The following is a 12,049-nucleotide window of genomic DNA, read 5'->3' as shown; positions in this document are numbered from 1 at the left end:
ACCTGCAATGCACGCGACCTAGGTTCGATCTCTGGGTTGGGAAGATCCCCAGAAGGAGGGAATGGCAACCCACTCCAGTATTCTTGCCTAGAGACTCGCCATGGACAGAGGAGCCTGACGGGTTATGTCCATGGGGTCTCAAAGAATCAAACATGACTGAGTGACTAAGCACAGTACAGCACAGAATAGTTATAATGGGCTTCCCTGGCAGCACAACAGTAAAGAATCCACTGGCAATGCAGGAGCCACAGGAGACACGGGTTTGATCCCTGGGTTGGGAAGATGGCATGGCAACCCACTCCAGTATTCCCAAACCAACTTTAAGCTCAATACAGATGGTATATCAACTCTTACCCTTTCTCATAGTCAGATAATCCGGGGACATCTATGGGTGTATGCTCCTCCTAGCTCTCGGCATCATTCACTCCATTTTTCTCTCCTGAATTCTTCTAGGTATTTTCCATTAATATGTTTTAGTATGGCCCCAGGGACCATGAGGCCTTCCCAGGTGGCATTAATGGTAAAGAATCCATATGCTAATGCAGGAGGCCTGGATTAGATCCCTAAGTCAGGAAGATCCCCTGGAGGAGGAAATGGCAAGCCACTCCAGTATTCTTGCCTGGGAAATCCCATGGGCAGAGGAGCCTGGCAGGCTACAGTCCATGGGGTCGAAAAGAGTCTGACATGACTGAGTGACTGAGCCCACATGCAGCAGGGACCATGAAAAAGACAATGACTTATTAAATATAATATTTTAAAACAATATTGAATGCTTCAGATAATTGACCACAAGATAAGGGTAATTATCAGTATACAAAATTATAAACACAATGTCATCCAATCACTTTAAAAATAAAGTATTACATATATACATATTTAGAAAAGAAAGACAAAAGAAAATGCACCAAAATATAAACATGGTTAATATTAATATTAACACTGGTTATCTCTGGGCACTGAGGTTGAGAGTGACTTCTACTGCCTTTTCTCAAATCCAAGCCCTTCTCCCCAGATTCCACGCCATCACCTAGTCAAGTCACTGTCATCTCTCACCTGGCCTTCTACAGCAGGCTCCTAACTGCTGTCCTGCAGCTGGTCTTGCCAACTCACTCACCATGTAGAATCAAGGGGGGTCTTCTTCAAATGCATATCTGGGTACTATGGAGACAGGATAACAAACTGGTACCAGCTGCTGGCTCCTTCCATGAAATCCAAGCCTAGAGATTCCCCAGAAGCAGAAGTGAGCTTAATGGACACTTAATGAATCCCAGTACTCATTGCAAAAACTGTTTGTTTGCATGTTTGTTTGTTGGTAGAATTCGAGTGTTGGTTAGATCTTGGGAAGTGTAGCAAGTGTAGAGAGTGATAGCCAACAGCAAACAAGGATTTGCAACTGCAGAGGGTATATTAGTTTTCTGAAAAATTGCCATGTAACATTACCACAGACTTCAACTAAAACCTCATGCATTTATTATCATCCAGTTCCTGTGGGCCAAGGGTTCAGGCATGGCTTATTGGTGTCCCCTGCTCAGGACTGCAATCAAAGTGTCAGCTGGGTTGCATTTCATTATGGAATGTTTGCTTTTCCTTCCAAGCTCATATGGTTGCTGGCAGAGTTTGGTTCCTTGTGGCTGTAGGACTGAGGTCCTTGGTTTCTTGCTGGGTGTCATTGGGGGCTAATTTCAGCTCCTAGAGGTCCTCCCCAGCCTTGTGGCTCTTGCACAACCTGGCCACTTATTTCTTTAAGGCTGGAAAGAAAAGCTAATCCCCTCCAGTCTGTTAAAATGGAGCCTTATAAAATAAAAGGTAATCACAGGAGTGACTACCCTATCATATTCATAGTTCCCAGTCACACCAAGGGGAAAGGATTATAAAGGGTGTATATCCCAGGGGGGCAGGAATCTTGGCAACCATCCTAGAATTCTGCCTACCATGGTCAACTGAGTCCCCAATGCTTCATGGCCCTCCCACACACAAAAGAGCCCATCTGTTATGGGCTGAACTGTGTCCCTCTAAAATTTATATGTTGAAGTCCTACCCACCCCCAGTACCTCAGAATTATGAATGTATTTGGGTATAAGGTCTTTAAAGAAGTGTGTATGTGTACGTGTGTGTGTTAGTTACTTAGTCGTGTCTGACTCTTTGCAACCCCAGAGACTGTAGCCCACCAGGCCCCCCTGCCCATGGGATTCTCCAGGCAAGAACTCTGGAGTGGGTTACAATTTCCTTCTCCAAAAGGAACTATAGAGAGAAAGTGAAGTTGCTCAGTGGTGTCTGACTCTTTGCGAACCCATGGACCGTACCCTCCCAGGCTCCTCCATCCATGGAACTCTCCAGGCAGGAGTACTGGAGTGGGTTGCCATTTCCTTCTCCATTTAAAGAAGTAGCTGAGTTAAAATGGGGTCATTAGGATGGGCACTAAGGCACTATGCCTGGTTCCTTTATTGGAAGAGGAAATCTGGGAATAGACATAGATAGGGGAAGACCATGTGAAGACCAAGCCAAGGGAAAGGACCTCAGGGGAAACTAACCCTGCTGAACTTTGATCTTGGACTTCTAACCTCCAGAATTATGAGAAAATTAATTTCTGTTGTTTAAGCCACCCAGTCAATGGCACTTCGTTAAAGCAGCCCTGGTTGACTAATACACCATTCCACAATTTTCATCTCATTACATCATCAACAAAATCTCATAATCCAAATCTAAATCTCACCATCTCATCACCTTAAAGTCCAAAATCTCATCATTCAAATCAGGCACTAATGAAGATGTTGGATATAACCAATCAAGTACCACTCCTAGGACACAATTACTCTCCATTTAAGGACTTGTGAAACTAAAGAGACAGATAATTCACTCCCAACATACAATAGTGGGACAGTCATGGGATGATAGATATAGACATTCTGGCCCATAAAAAAGGAAAATAGAAGGTTAAGAAAAAAAAAAAAAGAATTCCTGGTTCATCACAGTTCTGACTTTAAGCTAGGCAAATGTTAGGCTTCCTTGATTAGGTTTCAAGACATGGGATTAAATCCTCTATAGCTTTTCAATTTTTGGACTCTGAGTCATCCTTTCTTTTTCATGAAAGGTAGCACACATTTGTAGCTGCATAGTTTTCTCAGTCTCCTTCCAGGCTTGGTACCCTCTTCCAAACTTTGTGTGAAGAGCCAAAGTAGAGTGAGATGGGTATCTTTGCAGGTGAGGGGATGGCCATGGAGATGGGATACTGGCTTCACACAGAGGTATTGATCAAGTAATTAAATATGTTATAGACAGTGGGAGCCAGATTTCCCATCATCAAAAAACAGAATTACAAATATAGAAAAAAATTAAAATAATCTCTGTGATGTTGGATTGGAATTAGAGGTATAATTTGCAATATGTATAGTTATACAGTTGAGTGTGTGTATATAAACATACATCTATTTCTTAGCTCTGTCCACTGAGGAGGGGTCTTGGGAACAGCAGCATCCCATAGTAATAAGCACATATATTGCCCAGATCCTGGCTTCTAAATATCATTCTCCACTTAAAGGAGCTAGGGCTCTTTACAGAAATGTGTGAGTTTAAAACTGGGGTAGGGAAAATATAAGATCAGCCTATAACATCTCTTTCTTTTACCAGAGACAACAAAGTACTCAAAAATGATAGAGATATGTAAAAACCACACAAATGCAACTTGAAGAGGCTTTTAGTGGTCAAACTGAGGACAATATGAATGTCAGAATAAATAATGATAGAAAAGGATTATAATTCATTGAATAAATTAGGAAAGAAGCAGTAAATCCTTACAGATGTAAAACAGTAAATGAATAAATTGGAAGTTTGTTGAGGAATAGTTACATAGTTTCATTTTTTCCACTCAAAATATTTATTAATTACAGTGAAGAAATAAGTAACTTGAGACTAAAGAGCTTGGGAAACATTATTTTTAATAAAGCAAACAAAGTTAGCTGATGCTAACCAGAAAAAATGAAATTTGGTACCACCTGGTATGATGCACTAGGAAGAACATAAAATCACTTCTGTCCTATTCCTTCCAAAGATGCATTTCTGTTCTGTTCAGTCACTAAGTCATGTCTGACTCTTCAAGACCCCATGCGCTGCAGCATGCCAAGCTTTCCTGTCCTTCACCATCTCCCAGAATCCGCTCAAACTCACGTGCATTGAGTTGATGATGCCATCCAACCATCTCATCCTCTGTCGTCCCCTTCTTCTCCTGCCTTCAATCTTTCCCACCAACAGGGTCTTTTCCAATGAGTCAGCTGTTTTCATGGCCAGAGTATTGGAGCTTCAGATTCTGCATCAACCCTTCCAATGATGCATACCCTGAATCTAGTCTGAGGAAACAGCCTAAATGAAGAGACAGTCTGTAACATAACTGAGCTATAATTTTCTAAAGTGTCAAAGAGGTGTCGAAGAAAGATTACAGAATCTTTCCAAATCGAAGCTAACCAAAGAGATTTGACATACAACATGAGTTTGTGCTGGATCCTTCCACTGTAAAGAATATTACTGCAACCCTTGACAAACTTTAAATGGGGTCTGATAGAAGTTATGCTTTGAGGTTAATTTCCTGATTTTGTTTATTGTATTTTGTTCACTGATTTGTTCCTTGTACATGGAAGGATGTCGTTATTTATAGGAAATACACACCAAATTTTTCAGAGTAACAGAGAATCAGATTGGTAACCCTATTCTCAAAGGGTTAAGGAAAAATAGTTACTTCCTCTCTATAGCTTTTCTGGAACTTCCATAATTTTTTCCAAATATACTATTGAAAAATAAGCTATGGTATGATTTCCCCTGGGCAGACTGTCCTCCATCTCTGCTTTGCAGGGCATCACTGACCTGTGGGATTAGAGAGCAAGAGTTTGCTGCTCATCTCAGACTGGGGAAAGGAGCTGCTATTGTCAGCACAACAGCAGCTGCCTGAGTGGGGCTCAACATTTTCCATCTGTCCACATTTCTGCTCTAGCTTCACTGACAAATCATTCTCTCCATTCTCAAAATATTTGGCCCGTCTGTACCAGAGTCACCAGATCAAAGACCCAGATCTGGCTCTAACAATCTCTCCCATTCTTTAGAGCACAGATCTCTGTCTGCCCTTGAATCTTCTTAAACCAGCCAGGCACCTGGGTCTGCTCAGAAATAGATTTACTTGCTATATTACACGATGAGGAATGTTGCTGACTTTTGCATGAGATTTCCTGCTCTCTCTCAGCAAGTGACTAAACTGGTTACAGCTAATTCTGCTGAGAGGTAACCAGCTGTTTTTGCACAGTCTTGCAGCCATTTCCATGAATTAACTTGGGAGCACTGTAGACCCTTGAAAAGCTGCATAAGGCTCTGGTGCCTGATAGCTTTAGTAGGATTTAGCAGCCTCAGCAACAGACTGAAGATAAAAAACATAAAATCTATTAACAGCTGCTCTGAAAACGTCTGTGCAGTCTTGGGTGAGATAAAGAATCTCTCTATTCTTGTGGGTGATATGATGATAACACCTCTAACCCATACCTATTGTCAAGGTGCATGTGAGGATAAACAGAGTGTACTTAGAAAGTGTCTTGAGTTCTTTATTAAGAGATCAGGGTGTAGCCATATTGCTGTATTTACTCAGTGCTTAGTGGAAGGGAGCAATTTTAAACCTTAACTCTGCTAAATAAGATGAAGATTGCTGTTATTAACAATTACATTATGATTGATAGTTTGTATTTACTCATGTATTTACTTATTAGAAACATATTCATTGAGCATGTACACTGTGCTGACCACCATCTAGGCACAAAGGATGCAGCTATGAACAGAAGAGCCTGGTCCCTGCCCTCATGCAGCACAGAGTCTAGTGGGGAGACACAACCAGCCAGTCCTTCCTTACCCGTGTGGTGAGTGACAATAAGAGGAAAAAAATATGTTTTCACCTTTGATGAAAATGGCTATTATTATCAGGCAAGTTAAAGAAAAAGTCACAGGTCTTGGAGTCAGAAGAGGATTTGAGATCCAGCTCCCCTTACAGCCACATGAAGTTACTTCTGACAGTCTTGATTTCATCAGAGTTCTCTGAAAATTCAACATTTTTACAGCTTCTTTCATGAGGTGTTTGTGAAGCCCAAATGAGATAATCAATATGAAAGCAATTAGAAAAGGCAGACTCATATGAGTTCTTATTGTTGCAGAGGCTGATTGTTTTTGTTCCTCTGACCACTCTGGCTGAAGGGAGCCAAGTGTGTCACTTGCCTACCGGTGGTGTCCCTGCCAAGCTCCACCAACCACTGTAGGAGATGGCTGTACGCAGACATGGCAGACCCATGTCGCCGGCCTCCACCCGCTGGCCTCAGCCCTGACTCCCTCAAAGTTTTTAATAATAAACCGGATGAAAACACAAGAATATGTTTATCAATGTACAGCACAATGAAGCTGAGAACAGAAAACACAGAAATTGACAGAGTCAGGATCCAAAATGATCTCTCCAGGATAACAAGATGAAATATATTCAAGATAAATATAAAGTCCTGTATTTAGGTTCACAAAATTAACTGTGCAGCAGCACAAATGAAAAGACAGGAATATTGATTGGCCATTCTTCTAGTATTTCACAAATAAACAGCATTTTACTGCTCACAGCCCTTGCATTTCATTTAATCACTCAGGAAGTTAGCTTTAGTAAATCTAATATGTTAGAAAAAATTTACTCTAATTTATCCTTTTGATTACAAATTCAGTATTTCCTGATTTAGGTTTAACAACTCTGAATTCATGTATATTACCAAGCAAATCTGGATTCTAATTCTTGTCACACCTAAGCACATCAATAGATGTCAATAGTATATATGTTGCTCAGGATTAGGCAGGGAGGCATAGCATGAAACATGAGATTTCTTTCTTAAACTCAGAATCTTACCTTTTTTTTTTTTACTGTTCATCTCCTCCAAGAAACTTCCTCAGTCTTCCCAGTTGCCATCAATCATTTTAAAGCTATTTTCCCTATTACATATATGACAAGTGTGTGTGTGTGTGTGTGTGTGTGGGTGTGTGTGTGGGTGTGTGGGTGTGTGGGTGTGTGTGTGGGTGATGTATGTTTGCATCTATGTCGCTGTATGGGACTGTCCACCATCTTGAATTAAATTCAGTTACCCTGCACCAATCAACTCATCCAAACTCAACTCTATCTTAGAGCCCTTTGAAAGATATGATCCATGCTTATATGTTTTGAAATCTTCAATATTCTACCACAGAGATTTGCACAAACTACTTACTCAGTAGATATTGGCAGAATTATGCTGTCATAAAGGAGCACACTCTTTGTGGTCACATTTGAATTTGAATCACTGTTTACTAAGTTCCACCGAGTTACTATTCCTCTCTGAATTTTGATTTTTTAATCTTTAAAACGGACATATAGTAATCACTCTATAGGGGATTTTCTGAGTACTAAATACTAACAAAATTTAGGGGGTAAGTAATATTAGCTCCTGTCCTCCTTGATTTCTAGGCCATTGGCATTGCTGGGGTCATGAGGAGAGTTTCTTTAAATGGAATAATAGGACAACCTGACTCTACTCTTTCCGAGTTCCTATATAGGATCAGATATCAGTGGCTTCTAGTCCCCAGCAGCCCACAGTCCCTACAGATGCTCCAGGTCCCTGACTAATCCCTGGAGTCACAGCAAGGCAGCTGCTTCATCAGCCCTGAAGGGCTATTTGCGAAGCATGGGGTGTCTTTCCCCTGCCACTGCTATTAACAGCATTCCATCTGCACAGAACCTGGGCTCTCAGGCCTCATCATTGTTTGCAATTCAACAAATGTTTGACTCTTTACTGTGTTTCAGGAACTGTGCTAGGGCCAAGATTAAAAAGTTGACTAAGACATAATTCTGTACTCAAAGAACTCAGTCTACTGAGGGTTGGGGAGCACACTTATACAAACCAGTCTCCCACAGAGCAGAATGTGATAACAGCCAATATACAGATATGTCCCTGGGTGTGCCCCAGGACTCCAGAGCAGAAGATCTATTCCAGACCTGGTACAGGAATAGTGGCATTTGAATCAAAGTTTCTCTAGTAGCTCAGATGGTAAAAAAATCTGCCTGCAATGCAGGAGATCCCCATTCAATCCCTGGGTCAGAGAGATCCCCTGGAGAAAGGAATGGCTACCCAATTCAGTATTCTTGCCTGGGGAATTCCATGGACAGAGGAGCCTGGCAGCTATAGTCCATGGCATCCAAAGCATTGGACACAACTGAATGACTAAACAAAAAAAAACAAGCAACTAACACTTTCACTTTTGGCTGTTCAGGTGGCGCTAGTGATAAAGAACCAGCCTGCCAATGCAGGAGACGTAAGAGACACAGGTTCCATCCCTGCGTCGGGAAGATCCCCTGGAGGAGGGAATGACAACCCACTCCAGTATTCTTGCCTGGAGACCCATGGACAGAGGAGCCTGGTGGCTTACAGTCCATGGGGTTGCAAAGAGTCAGACACAACTGAAGCAACTTAGCATGAGCATGCACACATGCACCTAAGGATTCATAGATAGCCATGGAGGTGGAGAGGGCATTGAGGTGGAAGGAATGGCCTAAGTAAAGGCCTAGGGGTATAAAAGAGCGGAGGTATTCAGGTCAGAGCCAGCACAAGATGTGGGCCAGAACCCAGGGCATCAAGTGGACGGAGGAGTCAAGAAGCCTGGTAGAGTAGGAAACTTCTGAAACAGCTCCCAGTGATGACCTCCTAATAGCCACTCCCTCCCTGTGAAATCTCTCCCTGCCCCCACCACGCAATAGACTATAAAAGACTGGGCTGACTTCCATCATGTTCATCATCTCCCCCTCTTACCTCCCTCTCAATAATGAAACCAGCTACCATGTTATGAGCTGCCCAATGGAACAGTGCAATTTATGAGGAACTGAGGGTAGCTTCTGACCTACAGCCAGTGAGGAACTGAGGCCCTCAGCTCAACAGTCCACAAGGAACTGAAACCTGCCAACCACCACCGGGTGAGCTTGGAAGCAGCTCCTTCCCAGGCAAACCTCGAGATGGTTGTGGTCCCAGCTGATGCCTTGATTGCAGACTCTGAGATGCCTTGAACTGAAGGACCCATTTACGTCATACCCAGATTCCAGACCCATAGAAACTATTAGATAATAAATATGTACTGTTTTAAGCCACTAAGTTTTGGAATAATTTGTTATGCAACAGCAGGTAATTAATATACATAGAAAGGATTAGAGACAAAGTTTGGAGGACATTCAGTCGCAGACTGCTATGCCTGATATATCTTGCCAATATCTGATAGGCAGTTGCGACATATTAAAGATTGTAAGTAATGAGTGACCAGAGACAGGTTTTTCAAACATGGTTCTGGTAGTGATTCACAAGAGGAGTTGGAAAATGAAGAGATTCCGAAGTTAATTTATAGGAATGTGCTTGGTGGTCCAGTGACTGACTGCCTTCCCAATGCAGGGAGCATGTGCTCAATCCCTGGTCAGGGAACTAGGGATTCTGCATGCTGCAACCAAGACCCAGTGTAGCCAAGTAAATTATATAAGAAAACAAATTCCTAAAAAAAAAGAATGTATACAGAACTCTCTATGAGCACAGGATGTCCTGACGAGAAGGAAAGAAGACTTGTAATAATGGCAATGAGAGGACAGGGAAGAAATCAATTAGACTTATCTGGCCTTGGCTGTTGATGGAATGTAGGGGTAATGGAGAGGGAGGAAACTAAAAGAAAATTTCAAAGCATAAAAAATAGGAATGTGGAAAAATCATTTAAGAAATGAAAAGCACAGACAGATAAGCACAGAAAGTTGTGAGGGAAAGACAATGGGTTCACTTGGGACCTGTTGAGTTTGGACTGCTACTGAAACATCTGAAAAGTGTGATACTCAAGAAGTCAAAGCCAGAAGTTTGGGAGACACCTGTGTGAAGGTCAGAATCTACTCCTACCGGGCACATGAGTTGCAGGTTAGAGCTCAAGTCACCCAACAACAACCTTAACACACAGCATGAGAAGGTGAGGCTGCAGCTTAGGGATCACATCCCCACTCTTCATCTTGAAACTGTGAATATCACAAGGTGGGGGAATCCCTGGCTTATTACTGATGATGCCAAGGAGTCTGGCATCCTGCTGAGAGCTCCAGGGCTCAGCCCAGGATTCAGTTGGGCACCGACAAAGGTGTATAGTTGTCTTGCATGAATATACCAAAGACCAGCCCAGGGAGTGATGTAAAGTCTTCAGGTCTCATTCTAGAGACCCATGCAAGATGAATACTCATACTGATTTTTTTTTTTTTCTTAAAAGAGGCTATTTCTTAAACACAGGAATTGTAACAGTGGGACTGGGGCAGGGGGAAATGAAGGATTGTTTAATGGCTAGAGCATTTCAACTTCTCAGGGTAAAAAGTTCTGAAGACTGGTTGCACAACAATGTGAATATGCCTAACAATACTGAACAATACACTTGAAAATTGTTAAGATGGTAAATTTTATGTTACATGTGTTTTACATGATCGCCTTCTGGTACAATCAGAGAAAATAATTAAAATAGCTACCATTTACTAACTACCTCCTACATGCCATGTGGTTATAAAGTAATCCTTATGAAAATTCATTGAGATGGGCTATTATTCTGAGAGAGGCTAAGAAATGTTGACAAGATTCACAGCTGATGAGTAGCAGAGCCACCATTTGGGCTGAGATTTCTCTGATTGCAGTAATGTGCTAATTCCTAGGTAACACTGGTTGGAATGGAGAAGAAAAACAATTGTCAGATGTGGAAGACAACTTTAGGTGGGAAGAATAAAATTAGGAGGATATCATGAGTTTTAGACCAGGAACCATGTCTTACAGGTTTTTGTTTGTTTGTTTTAATAACTCCCAGAAAGCCCAGCACAATGCAATTGCACCCTGAGGCCTTCAAGAAATATTTTTGAATAAATAAGTGAATGATGAATAATCATTATTTAAAAACAAAGTGATTCCTCCCCTTTACCTCTAAAAACTTAGGTAACTGTTTTTCTCTGGATTTTAGACCAACCAAAGTAAGTTTATTTCAAAGGGGAAAGACCTCTAGGACTTCCAGTTTCTGGTCCAACATTGAAAGAGTTTGAATGTTATAGCTCCCCTACTCATGACAAGAACAAAGGGGAACAAATGGAAAATCATCACTCTTCTCAGATTCATCAGAGAATAAGGTCATAGAGCAAACTGCTGCCCTGAAAGCTGGAGAGACCACTACGCACATACTTAACTGGGAGCAGAAGTCCACAGATGGAGCCAGCGCTTAAATGATCACCGATGAACTGCTGGAAGTGTAGTGAGGAATGGTGCAAGAGTTGAAAACTGAAGGAAGGGCAGTCTTAGGGGGTCCCTAAACTTTCCTGAGTTTTACTAGATTCTTACTGGGACAATTAGAGAAAAATCTCACGCTTCCAGCAAGGGAGTGGAGGGTGGAGAAAGTAGCCATTTTCCAATATGCCCAGAGCTCTCTGTTCTCCCTCCCTCAAGGAAAACTATTTTGCCAGAGCCTACCTAACCTTGGGGAAAGAAAACGCTTTACTCCTGCCCCCTAAAAACTTCCATAACTGTTTTTAAGAAAGACTCTTTAAGGAAACCCTTGATAAGGAAATGGCTACCCATTCCAGTATTCTTGCCTAGAAAATCACAGTGACAGAGGAGCCTGGCAGGCTACAGTCCAGAGTCACAAAAAGCTGGACACAACTGAGCATGCACACAAATGCTAAAGAAACCAAAAGACAACGAGGGAGACAAAAGCAAGGACACCAGAGAACATTTTATTCTCTGACAGGAAGCTACAATAAACAGTCAGCACAGCCTAACTCTTGCCAGATAAACATAAAGTCTCACACCAAAGACCAATCTGTCTTGGTTCCTTTTCCCAGATTTATCATGCCCAATTTCAGCAACAAAAAAAATTACAAGGCATACTTAAAGTCAGAAAAACATTGTCTGAAGAGACAAAACTTTTTAAAAGGTATCAGAATCAGACTCAGTATGGCAGAGATTTTGGAAAAGACCTCTGAAGGGTC

The sequence above is a fragment of the Capricornis sumatraensis genome, chromosome 2, assembly GCF_032405125.1.
Source record: "Capricornis sumatraensis isolate serow.1 chromosome 2, serow.2, whole genome shotgun sequence".
In the NCBI taxonomy this organism is placed as follows: Eukaryota; Metazoa; Chordata; class Mammalia; order Artiodactyla; family Bovidae; genus Capricornis; species Capricornis sumatraensis.
Note: the sequence above shows the minus strand (reverse complement) of the source record.